Raw genomic sequence first — 6178 nt, 5'->3', positions numbered from 1 at the left:
GATCGCACCTGATATCGAATGCGCTTTAATTGTATTATTTTATTCTTTCACTTATTAACGGCAAAACAGACATAATTAACGCTGAAATATTTGTTTTCTCCTACTTCTTTCCATTCTTTTACGCCGATTAACAAAATAGATACAAGTATTTAAAAAATCCCAAAAAAGAGGTGCAACACAAGGACTTCCCAGGAGGTCACCCATCCTAGTACTACTCTCGCCCAAGCACGCTTAACTGCGGAGTTCTGATGGGATCCGGTGCATTAGTGCTGGTATGATCGCACCTGATATCGAATGCGCTTTAATTGTATATATTTTATTTCTTTCACTTATTAACGGCAAAACAGACATAATTAACGCTGAAATATTTGTTTTCTCCTACTTCTTTCCATTCTTTTACGCCGATTAACAAAATAGATACAAGTATTTAAAAAATCCCAAAAAAAGAGGTGCAACACAAGGACTTCCCAGGAGGTCACCCATCCTAGTACTACTCTCGCCCAAGCACGCTTAACTGCGGAGTTCTGATGGGATCCGGTGCATTAGTGCTGGTATGATCGCACCTGATATCGAATGCGCTTTAATTGTATATATTTTATTTCTTTCACTTATTAACGGCAAAACAGACATAATTAACGCTGAAATATTTGTTTTCTCCTACTTCTTTCGATTCTTTTACGCCGATTAACAAAAATAGATACAAGTATTTAAAAAATCGCAAAAAAGAGGTGCAACACAAGGACTTCCCAGGAGGTCACCCATCCTAGTACTACTCTCGCCCAAGCACGCTTAACTGCGGAGTTCTGATGGGATCCGGTGCATTAGTGCTGGTATGATCGCACCTGATATCGAATGCGCTTTAATTGTATATATTTTATTTCTTTCACTTATTAACGGCAAAACAGACATAATTAACGCTGAAATATTTGTTTTCTCCTACTTCTTTCCATTCTTTTACGCCGATTAACAAAAATAGATACAAGTATTTAAAAAATCCCAAAAAAGAGGTGCAACACAAGGACTTCCCAGGAGGTCACCCATCCTAGTACTACTCTCGCCCAAGCACGCTTAACTGCGGAGTTCTGATGGGATCCGGTGCATTAGTGCTGGTATGATCGCACCTGATATCGAATGCGCTTTAATTGTATATATTTTATTTCTTTCACTTATTAACGGCAAAACAGACATAATTAACGCTGAAATATTTGTTTTCTCCTACTTCTTTCCATTCTTTTACGCCGATTAACAAAAATAGATACAAGTATTTAAAAAATCCAAAAAAAGAGGTGCAACACAAGGACTTCCCAGGAGGTCACCCATCCTAGTACTACTCTCGCCCAAGCACGCTTAACTGCGGAGTTCTGATGGGATCCGGTGCATTAGTGCTGGTATGATCGCACCTGATATCGAATGCGCTTTAATTGTATATATTTTATTTCTTTCACTTATTAACGGCAAAACAGACATAATTAACGCTGAAATATTTGTTTTCTCCTACTTCTTTCCATTCTTTTACGCCGATTAACAAAAATAGATACAAGTATTTAAAAAATCCCAAAAAAGAGGTGCAACACAAGGACTTCCCAGGAGGTCACCCATCCTAGTACTACTCTCGCCCAAGCACGCTTAACTGCGGAGTTCTGATGGGATCCGGTGCATTAGTGCTGGTATGATCGCACCTGATATCGAATGCGCTTTAATTGTATATATTTTATTTCTTTCACTTATTAACGGCAAAACAGACATAATTAACGCTGAAATATTTGTTTTTCTCCTACTTCTTTCCATTCTTTTACGCCGATTAACAAAAATAGATACAAGTATTTAAAAAATCCCAAAAAAGAGGTGCAACACAAGGACTTCCCAGGAGGTCACCCATCCTAGTACTACTCTCGCCCAAGCACGCTTAACTGCGGAGTTCTGATGGGATCCGGTGCATTAGTGCTGGTATGATCGCACCTGATATCGAATGCGCTTTAATTGTATATATTTTATTTCTTTCACTTATTAACGGCAAAACAGACATAATTAACGCTGAAATATTTGTTTTTCTCCTACTTCTTTCCATTCTTTTACGCCGATTAACAAAAATAGATACAAGTATTTAAAAAATCCCAAAAAAGAGGTGCAACACAAGGACTTCCCAGGAGGTCACCCATCCTAGTACTACTCTCGCCCAAGCACGCTTAACTGCGGAGTTCTGATGGGATCCGGTGCATTAGTGCTGGTATGATCGCACCTGATATCGAATGCGCTTTAATTGTATATATTTTATTTCTTTCACTTATTAACGGCAAAACAGACATAATTAACGCTGAAATATTTGTTTTCTCCTACTTCTTTCCATTCTTTTACGCCGATTAACAAAAATAGATACAAGTATTTAAAAAATCCCAAAAAAGAGGTGCAACACAAGGACTTCCCAGGAGGTCACCCATCCTAGTACTACTCTCGCCCAAGCACGCTTAACTGCGGAGTTCTGATGGGATCCGGTGCATTAGTGCTGGTATGATCGCACCTGATATCGAATGCGCTTTAATTGTATATATTTTATTTCTTTCACTTATTAACGGCAAAACAGACATAATTAACGCTGAAATATTTGTTTTCTCCTACTTCTTTCCATTCTTTTACGCCGATTAACAAAAATAGATACAAGTATTTAAAAAATCCCAAAAAAGAGGTGCAACACAAGGACTTCCCAGGAGGTCACCCATCCTAGTACTACTCTCGCCCAAGCACGCTTAACTGCGGAGTTCTGATGGGATCCGGTGCATTAGTGCTGGTATGATCGCACCTGATATCGAATGCGCTTTAATTGTATATATTTTATTTCTTTCACTTATTAACGGCAAAACAGACATAATTAACGCTGAAATATTTGTTTTCTCCTACTTCTTTCCATTCTTTTACGCCGATTAACAAAAATAGATACAAGTATTTAAAAAATCCCAAAAAAGAGGTGCAACACAAGGACTTCCCAGGAGGTCACCCATCCTAGTACTACTCTCGCCCAAGCACGCTTAACTGCGGAGTTCTGATGGGATCCGGTGCATTAGTGCTGGTATGATCGCACCTGATATCGAATGCGCTTTAATTGTATATATTTTATTTCTTTCACTTATTAACGGCAAAACAGACATAATTAACGCTGAAATATTTGTTTTCTCCTACTTCTTTCCATTCTTTTACGCCGATTAACAAAAATAGATACAAGTATTTAAAAAATCCCAAAAAAGAGGTGCAACACAAGGACTTCCCAGGAGGTCACCCATCCTAGTACTACTCTCGCCCAAGCACGCTTAACTGCGGAGTTCTGATGGGATCCGGTGCATTAGTGCTGGTATGATCGCACCTGATATCGAATGCGCTTTAATTGTATATATTTTATTTCTTTCACTTATTAACGGCAAAACAGACATAATTAACGCTGAAATATTTGTTTTCTCCTACTTCTTTCCATTCTTTTACGCCGATTAACAAAAATAGATACAAGTATTTAAAAAATCCCAAAAAAGAGGTGCAACACAAGGACTTCCCAGGAGGTCACCCATCCTAGTACTACTCTCGCCCAAGCACGCTTAACTGCGGAGTTCTGATGGGATCCGGTGCATTAGTGCTGGTATGATCGCACCTGATATCGAATGCGCTTTAATTGTATATATTTTATTTCTTTCACTTATTAACGGCAAAACAGACATAATTAACGCTGAAATATTTGTTTTCTCCTACTTCTTTCCATTCTTTTACGCCGATTAACAAAAATAGATACAAGTATTTAAAAAATCCCAAAAAAGAGGTGCAACACAAGGACTTCCCAGGAGGTCACCCATCCTAGTACTACTCTCGCCCAAGCACGCTTAACTGCGGAGTTCTGATGGGATCCGGTGCATTAGTGCTGGTATGATCGCACCTGATATCGAATGCGCTTTAATTGTATATATTTTATTTCTTTCACTTATTAACGGCAAAACAGACATAATTAACGCTGAAATATTTGTTTTCTCCTACTTCTTTCCATTCTTTTACGCCGATTAACAAAAATAGATACAAGTATTTAAAAAATCCAAAAAAGAGGTGCAACACAAGGACTTCCCAGGAGGTCACCCATCCTAGTACTACTCTCGCCCAAGCACGCTTAACTGCGGAGTTCTGATGGGATCCGGTGCATTAGTGCTGGTATGATCGCACCTGATATCGAATGCGCTTTAATTGTATATATTTTATTTCTTTCACTTATTAACGGCAAAACAGACATAATTAACGCTGAAATATTTGTTTTCTCCTACTTCTTTCCATTCTTTTACGCCGATTAACAAAAATAGATACAAGTATTTAAAAAATCCCAAAAAAGAGGTGCAACACAAGGACTTCCCAGGAGGTCACCCATCCTAGTACTACTCTCGCCCAAGCACGCTTAACTGCGGAGTTCTGATGGGATCCGGTGCATTAGTGCTGGTATGATCGCACCTGATATCGAATGCGCTTTAATTGTATATATTTTATTTCTTTCACTTATTAACGGCAAAACAGACATAATTAACGCTGAAATATTTGTTTTCTCCTACTTCTTTCCATTCTTTTACGCCGATTAACAAAAATAGATACAAGTATTTAAAAAATCCCAAAAAAAGAGGTGCAACACAAGGACTTCCCAGGAGGTCACCCATCCTAGTACTACTCTCGCCCAAGCACGCTTAACTGCGGAGTTCTGATGGGATCCGGTGCATTAGTGCTGGTATGATCGCACCTGATATCGAATGCGCTTTAATTGTATATATTTTATTTCTTTCACTTATTAACGGCAAAACAGACATAATTAACGCTGAAATATTTGTTTTCTCCTACTTCTTTCCATTCTTTTACGCCGATTAACAAAAATAGATACAAGTATTTAAAAAATCCCAAAAAAGAGGTGCAACACAAGGACTTCCCAGGAGGTCACCCATCCTAGTACTACTCTCGCCCAAGCACGCTTAACTGCGGAGTTCTGATGGGATCCGGTGCATTAGTGCTGGTATGATCGCACCTGATATCGAATGCGCTTTAATTGTATATATTTTATTTCTTTCACTTATTAACGGCAAAACAGACATAATTAACGCTGAAATATTTGTTTTCTCCTACTTCTTTCCATTCTTTTACGCCGATTAACAAAAATAGATACAAGTATTTAAAAAATCCCAAAAAAGAGGTGCAACACAAGGACTTCCCAGGAGGTCACCCATCCTAGTACTACTCTCGCCCAAGCACGCTTAACTGCGGAGTTCTGATGGGATCCGGTGCATTAGTGCTGGTATGATCGCACCTGATATCGAATGCGCTTTAATTGTATATATTTTATTTCTTTCACTTATTAACGGCAAAACAGACATAATTAACGCTGAAATATTTGTTTTCTCCTACTTCTTTCCATTCTTTTACGCCGATTAACAAAAATAGATACAAGTATTTAAAAAATCCCAAAAAAGAGGTGCAACACAAGGACTTCCCAGGAGGTCACCCATCCTAGTACTACTCTCGCCCAAGCACGCTTAACTGCGGAGTTCTGATGGGATCCGGTGCATTAGTGCTGGTATGATCGCACCTGATATCGAATGCGCTTTAATTGTATATATTTTATTTCTTTCACTTATTAACGGCAAAACAGACATAATTAACGCTGAAATATTTGTTTTCTCCTACTTCTTTCCATTCTTTTACGCCGATTAACAAAAATAGATACAAGTATTTAAAAAATCCCAAAAAAAGAGGTGCAACACAAGGACTTCCCAGGAGGTCACCCATCCTAGTACTACTCTCGCCCAAGCACGCTTAACTGCGGAGTTCTGATGGGATCCGGTGCATTAGTGCTGGTATGATCGCACCTGATATCGAATGCGCTTTAATTGTATATATTTTATTTCTTTCACTTATTAACGGCAAAACAGACATAATTAACGCTGAAATATTTGTTTTCTCCTACTTCTTTCCATTCTTTTACGCCGATTAACAAAAATAGATACAAGTATTTAAAAAATCCCAAAAAAAGAGGTGCAACACAAGGACTTCCCAGGAGGTCACCCATCCTAGTACTACTCTCGCCCAAGCACGCTTAACTGCGGAGTTCTGATGGGATCCGGTGCATTAGTGCTGGTATGATCGCACCTGATATCGAATGCGCTTTAATTGTATATAT

At 38.7% G+C, this 6178-nt stretch overlaps 23 non-coding genes across 23 annotated transcripts in view; all 23 read right to left on the bottom strand.

The window, feature by feature from the left end:
* The window catches only part of LOC127134527 (5S ribosomal RNA), a 119-nt gene extending 109 nt beyond the window's left edge, over positions 1-10 (bottom strand). The window contains exon 1 of the ribosomal RNA XR_007808264.1: positions 1-10. This exon is cut by the window's left edge and continues 109 nt beyond it. This is a non-coding gene — a ribosomal RNA (5S ribosomal RNA).
* Positions 11-167: 157 nt separating this feature from the next.
* LOC127134381 (5S ribosomal RNA) lies at positions 168-286 on the bottom strand. Its single transcript, XR_007808125.1, has one exon. It is a non-coding gene; the product is annotated as a 5S ribosomal RNA (ribosomal RNA).
* Positions 287-446: 160 nt separating this feature from the next.
* On the bottom strand, positions 447-565 carry LOC127134380 (5S ribosomal RNA). The gene has a single exon (XR_007808124.1). It is a non-coding gene; the product is annotated as a 5S ribosomal RNA (ribosomal RNA).
* Positions 566-725: 160 nt separating this feature from the next.
* LOC127134379 (5S ribosomal RNA) lies at positions 726-844 on the bottom strand. Its single transcript, XR_007808123.1, has one exon. It is a non-coding gene; the product is annotated as a 5S ribosomal RNA (ribosomal RNA).
* Positions 845-1004: 160 nt separating this feature from the next.
* On the bottom strand, positions 1005-1123 carry LOC127134378 (5S ribosomal RNA). Its single transcript, XR_007808122.1, has one exon. It is a non-coding gene; the product is annotated as a 5S ribosomal RNA (ribosomal RNA).
* Positions 1124-1283: 160 nt separating this feature from the next.
* Positions 1284-1402, bottom strand: LOC127134377 (5S ribosomal RNA). The gene has a single exon (XR_007808121.1). It is a non-coding gene; the product is annotated as a 5S ribosomal RNA (ribosomal RNA).
* Positions 1403-1562: 160 nt separating this feature from the next.
* Positions 1563-1681, bottom strand: LOC127134376 (5S ribosomal RNA). Its single transcript, XR_007808120.1, has one exon. It is a non-coding gene; the product is annotated as a 5S ribosomal RNA (ribosomal RNA).
* A 161-nt stretch (positions 1682-1842) lies between these two features.
* Positions 1843-1961, bottom strand: LOC127134375 (5S ribosomal RNA). The gene has a single exon (XR_007808119.1). It is a non-coding gene; the product is annotated as a 5S ribosomal RNA (ribosomal RNA).
* Positions 1962-2122: 161 nt separating this feature from the next.
* Positions 2123-2241, bottom strand: LOC127134373 (5S ribosomal RNA). The gene has a single exon (XR_007808118.1). It is a non-coding gene; the product is annotated as a 5S ribosomal RNA (ribosomal RNA).
* A 160-nt stretch (positions 2242-2401) lies between these two features.
* LOC127134372 (5S ribosomal RNA) lies at positions 2402-2520 on the bottom strand. Its single transcript, XR_007808117.1, has one exon. It is a non-coding gene; the product is annotated as a 5S ribosomal RNA (ribosomal RNA).
* A 160-nt stretch (positions 2521-2680) lies between these two features.
* On the bottom strand, positions 2681-2799 carry LOC127134370 (5S ribosomal RNA). Its single transcript, XR_007808115.1, has one exon. It is a non-coding gene; the product is annotated as a 5S ribosomal RNA (ribosomal RNA).
* A 160-nt stretch (positions 2800-2959) lies between these two features.
* LOC127134369 (5S ribosomal RNA) lies at positions 2960-3078 on the bottom strand. The gene has a single exon (XR_007808114.1). It is a non-coding gene; the product is annotated as a 5S ribosomal RNA (ribosomal RNA).
* Positions 3079-3238: 160 nt separating this feature from the next.
* LOC127134368 (5S ribosomal RNA) lies at positions 3239-3357 on the bottom strand. The gene has a single exon (XR_007808113.1). It is a non-coding gene; the product is annotated as a 5S ribosomal RNA (ribosomal RNA).
* A 160-nt stretch (positions 3358-3517) lies between these two features.
* Positions 3518-3636, bottom strand: LOC127134367 (5S ribosomal RNA). The gene has a single exon (XR_007808112.1). It is a non-coding gene; the product is annotated as a 5S ribosomal RNA (ribosomal RNA).
* A 160-nt stretch (positions 3637-3796) lies between these two features.
* Positions 3797-3915, bottom strand: LOC127134366 (5S ribosomal RNA). Its single transcript, XR_007808111.1, has one exon. It is a non-coding gene; the product is annotated as a 5S ribosomal RNA (ribosomal RNA).
* Positions 3916-4074: 159 nt separating this feature from the next.
* Positions 4075-4193, bottom strand: LOC127134364 (5S ribosomal RNA). Its single transcript, XR_007808109.1, has one exon. It is a non-coding gene; the product is annotated as a 5S ribosomal RNA (ribosomal RNA).
* Positions 4194-4353: 160 nt separating this feature from the next.
* On the bottom strand, positions 4354-4472 carry LOC127134363 (5S ribosomal RNA). The gene has a single exon (XR_007808108.1). It is a non-coding gene; the product is annotated as a 5S ribosomal RNA (ribosomal RNA).
* Positions 4473-4633: 161 nt separating this feature from the next.
* LOC127134362 (5S ribosomal RNA) lies at positions 4634-4752 on the bottom strand. The gene has a single exon (XR_007808107.1). It is a non-coding gene; the product is annotated as a 5S ribosomal RNA (ribosomal RNA).
* A 160-nt stretch (positions 4753-4912) lies between these two features.
* LOC127134361 (5S ribosomal RNA) lies at positions 4913-5031 on the bottom strand. Its single transcript, XR_007808106.1, has one exon. It is a non-coding gene; the product is annotated as a 5S ribosomal RNA (ribosomal RNA).
* A 160-nt stretch (positions 5032-5191) lies between these two features.
* LOC127134360 (5S ribosomal RNA) lies at positions 5192-5310 on the bottom strand. The gene has a single exon (XR_007808105.1). It is a non-coding gene; the product is annotated as a 5S ribosomal RNA (ribosomal RNA).
* Positions 5311-5470: 160 nt separating this feature from the next.
* Positions 5471-5589, bottom strand: LOC127134357 (5S ribosomal RNA). The gene has a single exon (XR_007808103.1). It is a non-coding gene; the product is annotated as a 5S ribosomal RNA (ribosomal RNA).
* A 161-nt stretch (positions 5590-5750) lies between these two features.
* Positions 5751-5869, bottom strand: LOC127134356 (5S ribosomal RNA). Its single transcript, XR_007808102.1, has one exon. It is a non-coding gene; the product is annotated as a 5S ribosomal RNA (ribosomal RNA).
* A 161-nt stretch (positions 5870-6030) lies between these two features.
* Positions 6031-6149, bottom strand: LOC127134355 (5S ribosomal RNA). The gene has a single exon (XR_007808101.1). It is a non-coding gene; the product is annotated as a 5S ribosomal RNA (ribosomal RNA).
* Between the last annotated feature and the right edge of the window lie 29 nt (positions 6150-6178).

This window comes from Lathyrus oleraceus, chromosome 3, assembly GCF_024323335.1.
Source record: "Lathyrus oleraceus cultivar Zhongwan6 chromosome 3, CAAS_Psat_ZW6_1.0, whole genome shotgun sequence".
NCBI lineage: Eukaryota > Viridiplantae > Streptophyta > Magnoliopsida > Fabales > Fabaceae > Lathyrus > Lathyrus oleraceus.
The sequence above is the reverse complement of the archived record's forward strand: the minus strand, read 5'-3'. Positions and strand labels throughout refer to the sequence as shown.